The following is a 13,459-nucleotide window of genomic DNA, read 5'->3' on the forward strand; positions in this document are numbered from 1 at the left end:
ATGATCAGTGACTCCTGAAGTAGTGCAACAAGAAGGATAACCTCCACCGCTTGCAACTCTTAATGCCTATGTATATACACATACATGTATTTTTAATTGTAAAATGTATGTAATGAATTCCCTTCAAGATAGGGAGGATGTAAGTTTCCATAGTATGCACTTGGTTGCTTTTTATATTTTTTAGAAACATCAAACTTTTTTCAAAAACTTTTTTGGGAAATACCCAGTATTTTTGCTACCCAAAGCACATGTGAATTGAAGCATACTTTAAGTGACAATTAAAATGTAAAACGAACCCATTTTTGCTCAAAAACCAATCTGAAATGCATTATTCACTTCCCTGCCTTCTTAATCAAAAGATGATGAATGTAATTTAACCTTTTTTTAAACTAATGACATGGGTTTCATTATTAGGAATGATAATTATTCTATGTCGCTGGGATACACGGAGACCCTTAGGGATTGCTGTGGTATATTGAGCCGCTTGCCTATATGAAGTAGCCTAGCGACCTTTTTTTGTTTTCTTCACTGTGAGCCAGTTGTTCATAAGTTTTCCTCTGCCCTTTCTCACTGGCATGCTGTATGTTGCCTTTTTTAACTACTCTCGTTGTAGTCAGTCTTCCTGCTTCTATCAACTCCTAGCCACACAAAGCAAGACATTCCCAGTGTTCCAAAGCTCAGGCAAATTAACTGGCACTAGCATTTTAGGCCAATGCTTCTCATACCTCAGAGTACTACAGTTAACTTGGGGGGTCTTCTTAAAATGCAGATTCTTCAAATTCTGCTTTGGTAGTTCTGGAGTGGGAACTATCAGCTCCCTGGTGAAGACTTTGCTGCTGGTCTTTGGAACACACCTTCAATAGCAAGGTATTAGATATCATGAATTTTTACAATTCTGTCTAGATTAAAAGAAAATTTGTTTTGAGGGTGTGACTGGCTACTCTCCTGTAAATAAGATCTAAAAATTTAGAATATGGATTTTAAATTTGCTATCTCAGAAACGACTTTCCTTGTCCATATATCCGACCCCTGACCCCACCACATAAACGTATTTCCCTTCTCTACACTAACGCAGCATTTAATTTCTGCCTCTCTTGTGGAATTTATATACTTCTAACTTGTTATTTAGATATAAGTCAAGTACTAAACTTGAAGAGGAACCAATATCTGTATTTTTTTAAACTATGCTTTACTCAAAAATGGTTGTTGAATACCTGCAGCAATTGAAAGCTATAAGGCTCTTTACATTTAATTTCATATTCTTTGTTGCATGAATTTTTCAAGTAAGTACAGATAAGGCAGTGAGACAATAGTATAATAAAACAGATCAATGCAAATTTCAAATCAACTAAGAAGGTAAAATGTGTTTTCAGAGTTCCTGCCTCTTTGTGGTATACTTATTTCTTCAATTTCCTTCCTCCCACCACACCTATAGAACACACATACATATATACAAGCACATACAATCTAAACATTTATCATCTTCATATCCTTTAATTTCCAAAACCTTCTTTCAAGAAAGGGTCTAGAATTAACTTATACTACAATGTTAATGACTAACTGCAGCATAAAGTGATATTTCCTACCTTCACCCCACGAAGGGTTTAAATGTTTTAGTAGAAATCAAAGCCTATGCATATTGGAATGACGCTGTGGAAGATGATTTTTGGGTTTTTAATCATAAAGCAAAAGATACATTCAACAGAAACTCTCCTAATATTCTCCCATTGGGTGATGTTAGCACTGAACTTCTGAGAATTGCTAGTCCATGGATTTCCTGCACCTGGGCTGTAAAGTTGCTGCATAGTGATGAACTGCTTGTATCCTGATATGATGAACTAATACGCACAGAAAATCCTCACTAAAAGTGCAAGCTACAGAAACAGTGAAGGCTAAAGCAGGGCAAACACAAAAATCAATTTGGCAGCTCATTTGAATCTACATTGTTCTTTTTTCCAACGACAGACAGAATTTATCATCTACTGGAAAAGAATAAAACAAAGCCCCAGTTTCCATTAAACATTTGTGCAATAAAAATAAATGAAAATTACCTAACTAAAGATAATTCAAATATGTAAATAAAATTATCAATGGAAGCAGACATCATCATAGCTTTTGAGTTAATATTAGGCAATATCCATTTTGCTAATTTCATCCGGCACACAAATTTGCTACTTATCTCACGCCTTTAATTAAATCAGTGGCCACCTACATGAAATTCTGAATGCAATCAGTAACAGGTGCTTAGAAGGAAAAGGTGAGGCATAAAATAAGACAGTCAACATAATTTAGAGAGATTTATGTAGTTACTCTGTATTAACATATTCCTAAACAACAGAGATTGATAAGAATATGACTCTAGATAATAGTCCACAGAGTTTAGAGTCATTTTTCTCAATAACAGGAGATCAACGTGATGAAAAGCGCACGAAGGGCGTCTGGATCTGCCTTTCCTAACTCTATAGATTGTTCGCTGTGAAAATGGCTACAAATCAGCTCAGAAATCTGAGCATAAAGCTGGTGAGCAAGGCAGGCTGGAGGCACAGATGAGCTCTGGCTGGGATGCAGTGCAGACAGCTAGAAAATGAAGTTCCTACATTTGCTTTCTTGGTCATCCTGGAGTTGTTCAATTGTGAAAGCCAGACAACAGGGCCTCGATTTCAGATAAGATAAAAGTCATAAAATTGTTATTTTCTTCCTCCCACAAAATAAACCCAACAAGTCAGCACATTTTGCTGAAAAGGAAAGAGAGAATAGGTACTAGCTTGGCAGTGCCTTACACATCTCAGACCACAGTAATCAGCAGCTTTAGAGTCAAAGGGATCCGGGTTTGAAGCCACAGCCCAAGAAAGCATGGCTGAGCTATTTAACATCTCTAATTTCAGTGTCCTTATCACAAAATGTGATGGCAATCTCTACCTCACAGAGAGCTTATAGGATAAATAAAATAACATTTATGGATTGTTTAGCAAAATAACTGCTCAATAAATAGTATTTATTACTACTTACATCAAAGACAATCATACTGAAGTACAAATTTTATGGTCTCTTTCAGCTTGTCTGAAAATGAAGGAGATGAACTGAATGCATACTAAAATTCTTTAACCACCAGGGGCTTAAATATTTAAGTATGTAAAGCACTTAGGGAGTACTATAAAAGAGTAAGCTATTATCACAGAGAAACACAGAATGTGTTAAGAAGATAGACTCTGGGGCCACATCATCTTCATTCACTTCTCTATTCTGCTGCTGCCCAGCTATGTGCTTTGGATGAGTAACTTAAATGCTCTCTGCCTCAGTTTCCTCATGTGTAAAATGAGAATAATAACATTTACTTTTTGAATTACGTAAAAACTAAATGGGTTAATAAATGTAAATAAGAGATTGGCACATACCAACTTCTATGTAGGTATTTACATATATGTTTTAGAGCACACACATACTAAGACTTGTAAACATACTAAAGCTTGTAAACAGACCTTAGACTGATCAGTAATTTCTGCCTCCTATAGCTACATCTTTTTTGTAATTCTTTTCCTTTGACTATGGGCACGAACTGTGACTGGCTTCTGGCCAACATAAAATGGCAAATGTTAGGCTATGTTACAGACTCCGTCTTAGGAGACAGGAGTGAGAGACTCCTGCTAGCCTTCAAGAAGCAGCTTCTTGATTCAAACTGCTAATGAAAAGCGTCCCCCGGCGGGCAGCCTCTAAGAGCTGAGGGCCTCAGTCCTCCAACCACAAAGAATTAAGTTTTACCAACAACGATGCAAGCTTGGAAGAGGGCCCTGAGCTCTAGAAAGGAATGCAGCACAGGTAACTCTGTAGTTGTAGTCTAGTAAAAGCAAAGCAGAGGACGCAGTTAAGCTGTGCCCTGACTTCAGACCACATGAACCGTGAGATAAATTGTGTTGTTTAGAGCTTGTAAGTTTGTCATTCATTACACAGCACAGACAACCAATATGCATACTTTGATACAGATTCAGAGAAAAGAAAAAGAAGACACAAAAAAGCTTATTTTCTCAATGTTCTGTGTTAGTTTCAGGCTGAATAGCCTCGACCTGGCCAGTTATTGCTGAGTCTATCATTTAGGAGAGAAAGATCTTATTCTGGTCATGCCTCCTCTAGGCCCTATTTTAGCTTCTGGCCCTCATGAATGGCGAGAATATTAGGATTTCAGTGATAGCTGTTTTTCCAGTTTCAGATTCCAGTTCAGGAATTTTAGCAAAACAATATGAACTGAAAACACTTTTTGAGAGTGGGAGGAGATCAAAATATTTGTCTTTTTCAAAGTTTACTAGGTTTTGCTGACAAAACTCATCTTATGTATTACTGGCTTTCTGATGAGCTTCCATGCCTCATTTTTCTGTCCTACTTTGTCTGCCATTCCAGAGAAATAGACTAGGAGATAAGGTATCTGTGTACCAGTTTGAACTTAGCTTATAGTCAATTGTATGACAAAAGATGATAAAGATGAGTTAGTTCAACTCTCTCTTCTGTTGACCTCAAAGGATTGGGGTCGGGCGAAACAGATGAATAATAAATGAAAACAAATTTCTGGGGAAAAGTTACAAGGGCAGAACAAATAAATGACAGTAATGTTACAAAACAGTCTAGAAACCTCAAAGGAATCTAGGTAACTTTTAAAACGCCTCAAGCCCTTTCCAAAGTAAGAACCTGCTTATGATTTAGAGTTTGGACCAAGAGATTGATAGGATTTGAGAATTGAAAAAAGTTTTTCCTCTCTTAGACAATTCCTATATAAAAACAGTGGTTTTTGAGATAGTTGAGTAATGTTCTAAGGCTTGGAGGATGAGAATATCCTGATTAATTATGCATCAATATGGATTAGGGTCCATATATACCATTTCTGTCGTTAGTCCCTTCTGAACCTATTGTAGGCAGCCTCTAAGAGCTGAGGTTGTAGGTACAGGTACAGAAGGGACTAACGACAGAAATGGTATATAAGCTACACATCTCTTCACACTAATTCTGGTCTTACCCTTTTAATTTATGCAGGAGACATCAGAGGCTTGGGAAAAGAGAAATAGCTTGTTAAGATTATACAGATAGTTGCTTTCAGCTGTGGGAAATAATTACAAAGACAATTTGTACATTTGGTTATTCTTGTTAAGTATCTCCACTCGTAATGCCAAACACAAATTTTTGCTACTTGGAAAGCTGTTTTATTTCTTAAATTTGTGATGTCTCTATTATATTTTGCCAGTGTGAGGAAATGAACATCTAAACTTGTCAATGCAATATTTATTCTCAATTCCTGCTATATTCATTCCTCCTAATTTGAAAGTTGATAAAATCTGTTGGCAACCTCCTTGAAGCTGCAAAGCAGTTACTCAAAACAATTTTCAGAATGTTCAGTATAAATGGGCACATGAACCATTCTAGAAAACCGATGTGCCTTTTCACTTCACATTTAAATCAGTTTTCCTAAAGTCTGTTACAAATTTTAAAATTATTTAACTTTTTCACATCCTTGTTTTAAAATTTCCAAACCATAACTCAGTGATCTTTCAGGTTTACATGTGAAATAGACAATATTTCCAATATGCCATGAGGAGCTATGGGGAAGAAATGATGAGCAATTCTGTAAGGCATTGATAGACGTAAAAGAGTATGCACTTTCATGTCATTCCAGACAGAAATATCCAGGATGGAACATTTTGCTTCCCCTTGACTTAATAGATGCCCACTCCCTTCTAGAACTATTTCCTGATGATGAAATCTAGTTGGAAAGATACAAATTAATAATTGAAACACATTGAAATAATGTGTTTAGGTAAAAAAGCCACAGGGTATGAAAAGGCATGATGTATTTGGTAGCAGGTAGGTGAGGTATTGCTTGAGGAAAAACTTTACATTGGTGGGGTGGCAGAGATAAAAGAAGATGGAGATAGAAATAGGCAGGGGTTAGATCATAGTGAAGGTCTTGTAGTTATTTTAGGGAACCCAGGAAGCTTAAATCTATCAATCAGGGCAGTGACAGGGTCACACAGATATTTTAGAGACACTCTTGGGAGTAAGGAAAAATTTGTGCCTTTTGACTCATTTATAAAAAAATATTTGTTGTAGTTGTCCATATGATTTGGCCATTCTGGAAAGTACTTATTTCTCAACACTTGTAAGAACATATAAGTAAAAGTTAAGATATACATAGAGTTGAATAATCTTTAGTATTCTCCTATGTTAATTTGTATGTGATTTTTAAAAATTGTTTTGAAAAGCATTTTATTTTCTGTTTAGTGGTTGCTGTAGTTTTCTGGAGTCTTTTCACTAGTCCTAATTTAGGCTATTTGGCATATTAAACCTCATGATTGCAAACTGGGGTTTTAATACTAAAACTTCCATTGTTTATTTAGATTTTTCCTCCTGAAACTCTGTAGAATTATTCAGTGCAATCTTTTCTCTACTCTCTCTTTCTACTTTCCTTTGCCTCCTAAATCAACAACCTGAAGATAGGCCAAATTAACACACAGGAGTCTGCAGTAACAATGAAGTTAAGTTGACACTATGAGTTATGGACTAGGCAGAGAATGTTATGTGCAGAGCTTCCATTATCTTCTTACCCCAAACACAGTGGTAGGTTATTCACCTTCATTCCTTGCTATATGCAGCTAGTTAAAATAACTCAGAATTTTTCAGGAAAGGCAAAGAGAGGGTAAAAGCTGTTGCTCATCTCATTGCTAAAACCCTGGAAATATTTTCTGAATTCCACAGATCCACAGTTTGAGAAGCTGACTGTTTAAATGTGGCATCATGCGGGCACACAATTTAGAAAACAGTGGAACAGCCTGTTGCCCTACAGCCAGGTGATAATCCACAGTAACCAAAAGAATAACAAATATTCATGAAACCAATGTCCTTCTTTTTCAGTTCAATAAGTGAATATTCATAAAGTGAATATTTGCACTTTATTCTTTCTGCTGCAAAGAAAGTAAGAAATTACCAACCAATAGATCATGTTCTTATCAAGTGCCAGGCAAAAATAATTCTTATAACTACTCACTAGGAAAAGATAGTAGGAAACTGGTGGGAAGGAACCATAATGTTATACAACAAAATACTATGCACAACAAGGATATGGTGTACTATGGAAAGCAGAAGATTATCTTTAAAGAAGCAATATAGACTTTTCTGCAAATGTTCAAAATTGATGCTTATTACTTGAGAGGATGAGAACTAGCTCCAACTCTAAAATGGCTCTAAATCATTTTCTCTTTTTACCAGTCTACTGCTTTCCTGCAGGCCAATAATAACATTACCCACCTGGACAACCATGAGAGTCTCCTTACTCACAGTTAACCAAAGCCTTTAGGCTTCATACTATGGAATGGATCATCTACTTTTTATCAGCATTATCTCCCAAAACCTAAATAACTTCTCATTACCACTAAGAACAAAACAACGCCACAACCAAAAACAAAAACACACTGCTCCAGAGTTTCCCATTACCTGGATAATTAGTCTAACCTCTTTTATAGAGTATTTAATATTCTCCAAACATCTGCTCAAAATTATTCACTTCCCTGCATTCTAATTACCTTCTGCACCAAATTCTATAGTTCTCAAAAACACTGTGCATCTTCACAACCACAGCCCTTTACTCATGCTGAAGCCTCTGCCTAAGATGCTTTTCTGCTAATTCTCCATCTGAGAACTTATTGCCCTTCTAGTGTTAACATTTTTGTCACAGTTAGATCTGTTAGTTTTATTGGAATCTATTTTGCCCTATAGAGAGTTTTTGAAAGCATAACTTGCAACCGGTGTCCATGCTATTAAAAACACACACACACAGACTGCCTGTTGAGTGAAGCTGGAATCATACCTTAGTTGTCTTTCTACCTCATCAGTGACTGGCATTACTCTTATATAACATAAATTAATCATCAGCAAGTACGTGTGGACGTGGAACTTCCTCAGTTTGTTCCCTTTCTCTTTGGTATCTCTCCTCTCCATCCTCAAACCTCACAATCAATGGCCAATTCGTCTTGTTTCAGCAATGTTCCTCTAGCCTATACCATACTCCCAACTGCCATTACCCTAGTTCTAATTTTCATTACCTCCTTCTTGAACTACTGCAATTGCTTCCTTAGCTACTGCTCAGCTTCTGGTTTCTCCCTTCTTAGATCATTTTGTAGTCAGCTGGTGAAGTCATTTTCCCTAAGCACAGCTCTAATAATTCCATTCCCTGGCTTAAAAAACATCAATCGCTCTCTAATGCCTGCAGACCAAGTCCAAACCCCTTAGCACGTTTTCTATCATGTACCCACCATCTGCCTTTGCAAACTTTTGTTATCCACTCCTGTTACACTCATTCTGCATGCCAGGCATTCCCTAAGGCATTCCGTGGATTCTCTCCCATTCCCTAACCTGATGTATGAATTCTCTCCTTTGATCTCTTAGGTTAATCGTTTCCTCAGCATTGCCTGTTGATATACCTACCTTTAAGGAAACAAATGAAATGCCTCTTCCATGATGATATATGTCAAGTATGTAATTTTAGACTTTTTTTTTGCTAATAGAGTATATTCATTGTATTGCTAAAAATGTATTAATCCATTTTACTACTATTGTATACAAACTCTGCTTGTGATTAAAAACTCTGCAGTGATAAATCGTATTTTATTTACTTTTGCTTTTGAGGTTGGGCCTTATACAGTGCAAACACAAGGCACAACTTCTTGATAATCAGAACTATTTAACAATGAAACAGACTATCTTGAAGACTAAAAATATTTGAAGAGAGGCTAGATGCTCATCTATGAAGATTACTGCAGGAGATGTCTGCACTAGGCAGGAGGTGAGACTGCATGACCTTTTAAGTACCTTACAACTGTAAGTTTCTGTGCTATCAAGGTAACAGGCCAGGTACAGTGGCCAATTGTTTCAGCAATGGACACTTTGGGAGGCCAAGGCGGGAGAATCAGTTGAGGCCAGGAATTTGAGACCAGCCTGGGTAACAAAGTAAGACTCTGTCTCTACAAAAAATAAAATAATAATGGCCAGACATAGCAGTGCATAGTAGTAGTACCTGTAGTACCATCTCCTAGGGAGGCTGAGGCAGGAGGATCACTTGAGCCCAGAAGTCTGAGGCCACAGTGAGCTTTGGTCCCACCAGTGCATTCCAGTCTGAATGACAGAGCGAGATCCTATCTCTGACAAAAGGTGGTGGTGGTGGAGGGGAACAAAACTGAGTAATTCACTCTTAATGTGAAATAAAAGTGCAAGAATATAGAAAAATAATAGAGTACTATTTAGCACATTTCTCTCTACATCCAAAAAGCTGGAACCCAAACTAGGTCAGCCTTCATGAAAAGCAGACATTATCATGAAGAAAACAAAACCACCTTTAAATGCTTTTCATATACCTTTATTTTATTAGGACAAAGCACTGTGAAATATTCTCTGCTTTTAATGAAGCGAGCACAATTTCGGAATATAAAAGGAAAACGAAACCATTCATTATTCCTGTTTTAAAGCCTTGGAACCATCTACTATGTGTAAAGTTTTGCATTTTTTATTGCTTTGGTTTATCCCAGCAGCTCCTTTAGAATTGGAAATGAGGGGCTCTGTTCTTGAGGTTCTAGTAACACTGATGAATAGTGGATCCCATTCAGAAAGCAAGAGTTGGATTTTCTTTAGAAAGACAAACTTACGCTGCCTGATGTCAGATCTCTATACTCTTTAAAACCAGACATGTATTTTTCATTCAAAAGTATATTTTTGAGAGATTTAAAACATTTGTAATAGAATAAAAAATGCAAATAAATACTAAGTACCATGGAATACATACCAGAATAGAATTTACACTCTTTTGTTCTCCTGAAACTGGATGCCTTTCTAATTTAGTACAATATTCAAATTCTTTCTCTCTATAATTCTATGTCTTAGGATTTAGGGATGGATAGGCAAAGTATAATATCTAGGCTGAGCTACAACTATTAGTTCATGTTTATTATGTGACTGATTGAAAACTTTCTTAAGAGACATCCAAGAAGGAAAGTGGATATTTAGGTCTCAAACTTTGGAAAGATGCAATGCTCTTTCACTGTGATACTATAATACATTTTTCAAGTCAGGACAACTTTTCAAGTGGCACTGTTAACAATCACCATGGACAAAAGGTGTAAAATGTCAGTCTCTCACGCAACCTAGGATAAATGAATTCCCTAAAATACCTCAGAATGATAAGTGCTATTCTTTCCTTTTTTTTAAATTATACTTTAAGTTCTGGGATACATGTATAGAACATGTAGGTCTATTATGTAGCTATACACGTGCCATGATGGTTTGCTGCACCCATCAACCCATCATCTACATTAAGTATTTCTCCTAATGCTAATTCTCCCCTGGCTCCCCAAACCTTGACAGGCCCTAGTGTGTGATATTGCCCTTTCTGTGTCTATGTGTTCTGATAGTTCAACTCGCACTTATGAGAGCATGTAGTTTTTGGTTTTCTGTTCTTGTGTTAGTTTGCTGAGAATCATGGTTTCCAGCTTCATCTATGTCCCTGCAAAAGACATGAACTCATCCTTTTTTTATGGCTGCATAGTATTTCATGGTGTGTATGTGCCACATTTTCTTTATCCAGTCTAACTTTGATGGGCATTTGGGTTGGTTCCAAGCCTTTGCTATTGTGAATAGTGCTGCAATAAACATACGCGTGCCTGTGTCTTTATAGAGTAGAATGATTGATAATCCTTTGGGTATATACCCAGTAAAGGGATTGCTGGGTCAAAGGGTACTTCTGGTTCTAGATCCTTGAGGAATTGTCAAACTGTCTTCCACAATGGTTGAACTAATTAACACTCCCACCAACAGTATAAAAGTGTTCCTATTTCTCTACATTCTCTCCAGCATCTGTTGTTTCCTGACTTTTTAATGATAAGTGTTATTCTAACTCCCAGTGCTGTCAACCAAATGTGAAAGATCACCATTCTAAGCAACCATCCCGACTTTGCTATGAAATTTGGATGCTGAATCCAGGAGATCTATTAATGATATGAGAAAAGGTACTTACTCTCTTTAAATTTGTATAACCATCAACAAAGAGAAGACAAGATTATTTATACATCAAGATCCCTTGCCTTATTAATTATGTTTCCCCAAGTATCTAGACATCCCTAAAACAGGAAGTTTAATGTTTAAATAGCATTTACACAAGGTTTTCCAAGTGACGTGGAATATGATGACATCTCCTAAGCAAGAGTGATTAGACCCACAATGAATTTAGCTTGCAGATAATGAAGAGAACATTATAACTAGAGAACATAATAACTAGAGAACCGAGTTTGGATCTGAATTTTGGTTCTTCTCCATAGCCTCTTGGAGATAATTAGCTTCCTTTACCCTTTAGATGTGGAAAAGGCCTTGTTTGCTAAGTTTGGGGAATACATAAAGCTTGGCAGTCAGGAACTAAGTGGGATTCCAATGGATTGAAAACTCCTTCAGAGAGGGGGATGGCATCTTATGTTTCTTTGTGATTCCTTCCTCCCTACAAAAGTCCAGAATATGACTCTGAACACTATGTAAGATACACACAGTAACTAAAATTAATTGACAAAATTTTCTGTGGAATCTGAAGTGCCTAGCAAGAAATAATACAAGTGCAGACTGAGTTTTTTAAACCCTGCATGGGAAGGAGAAGAAAATGAATATTCCGCTTTGGAATTGGAGTTTTCTTTCTGATCTGCTAATTCTACAAAGTATATAAGATTACTCAACACGTTTTATTTTTATTTATTTTTTATTTTTTTAAATATGGAACGCTTCACGAATTTGCGTGTCATCCTTGCGCAGGGGCCATGCTAATCTTCTCTGTATCTTTCCAATTTTAGTATATGTGCTGCCGAAGCGAGCACTACTCAACACGTTTTAAATGGAAAGCAACAAGCTTACTCTATATTATAGGAGTCATAATGTCACTAGGGGGTGCATGTATGGTTGTGAGAGGGTGTTATCAATGTTAATTATAAAGTTTTTAGGAGTTGATACATTTCTTCACAAAATAGTAATGACAAAGTATCTCTGCAAAGTAGCAAATCACCGAGTCAAAAAGCTCAGGATGATCTCAATCAATAACTTCACAATACCAACTATTTGTTTTTCCAAAATTTTAAATGAACAACTAAGAATTTGCTGAAAGCCTCCTTGGAGAGTTTTTACAATCTTTGTATAGAAGTAAATAGTATTTATAATAGTACCCAGATATGTACGGACTAGGCTTTACATGGCTATGGGACCTGCCATAGTTCTTGATGATCCCTTGTCATGAATGGAATTTGGTAGCTATTGTCACTATCTCTGCAGTCGCTAAGCATAGAAAAACCTCACTAAATGCACTAAGCATAGAAAGTTCTTACTAAATGCACAAAATAATCTCTAGAATTAGACTCAAAGGACATTAAAGATGGAATTTGCCAATTCCTTCATTCAGTCAATTATATGAGGGCTAAAGCCATGGTAACATACAGCCTCAAGTAACTTAAAAAATAACATGTTTGAAATTTACTTGCTGGAAAGAAAGGGACACCCCACCTTGATTTTAATGAATTTCAGAGCAAATACAAGCTGTCCTCAGTGGCTTTCATATGAGTTCCCTGCACAGTCTTTTTCCTTTAGAAATGCAAAAACTATTTCAAGATTTTTATGCCTGCTTGGAGAAAATTGCTATTGTGTACAATTAGCATATTTACTAAGGTTTGTCATTACTTTTGGTAATTAAAATCATAGAAAAAGAGAGACATATCCAATTCAAGAAAATTACGGAATAGAGTAATACACAATCATAATGGTCGCCTGACAATTATTAAAATACACCAAGTTCTCCCTTACAGTAAAAGTATTCACCAGAGTAGTTTCTGAGTAAGATCACTGCAGTGCTTTCTATTTAAATATGTTTTTTTGCACAGAAAATTATAATTACATTTGCATAACTACTGTAATCAATCTAGAATTATGGCTGAAATTTTTATTCTTCAAATCACTGTGCTGTCTAAGATAGTAGGAGCTCTGAGGCATAATCTAGGTTTGTGGGCCTTTATTCTAATTTGTAACAGGATTTAATGTATTTCTCCACTCTCTTTACAAGAATCAATCACTCTAGAGACATAGTAGACAATATAACTACATCGTACAATTTGTTTTCTTCTGTCTTGAAAACAAACAAGCAAACCAGGCTTTAATTTACCAAATCCATTTTGTCCAAAAAACAAAATAAAACAAACTTAAGTAAAAAAAAAAAGGTAACTCAAATTTATAAAAAGAGAACACCAAATGATATTTCAAAAGGATATTTCATGAAACAGGCTCATTAGGAATTCAAGCATTCATCTCTACATGTAGATGCCCTGTACTTACTGAGATTAGTTGGGATGGCCGAGCTAATTTCTGTCCCATCTTGGAAATACTGGCTACCATAAACCAAAGATTTCTTTTCAGT

The 13,459-nt window shown here is 36.2% G+C and overlaps 1 protein-coding gene and 1 non-coding gene across 29 annotated transcripts in view; both read right to left on the minus strand.

Moving 5' to 3' along the window:
• NRXN1 (neurexin 1) overlaps positions 1-13,459 on the minus strand; it is a 1,142,110-nt gene that overhangs the window by 81,965 nt on the left and 1,046,686 nt on the right. The gene's annotated exons all lie outside the window — the stretch shown is intronic.
• LOC135269885 (U6 spliceosomal RNA) lies at positions 11,773-11,879 on the minus strand. The gene has a single exon (XR_010338123.1). It is a non-coding gene; the product is annotated as a U6 spliceosomal RNA (small nuclear RNA).

This window comes from Aotus nancymaae, unplaced genomic scaffold (assembly GCF_030222135.1).
Source record: "Aotus nancymaae isolate 86718 unplaced genomic scaffold, 86718_ANA_hifiasm-v0.15.2.pri h1tg000057l, whole genome shotgun sequence".
NCBI classification, from domain to species: Eukaryota; Metazoa; Chordata; class Mammalia; order Primates; family Aotidae; genus Aotus; species Aotus nancymaae.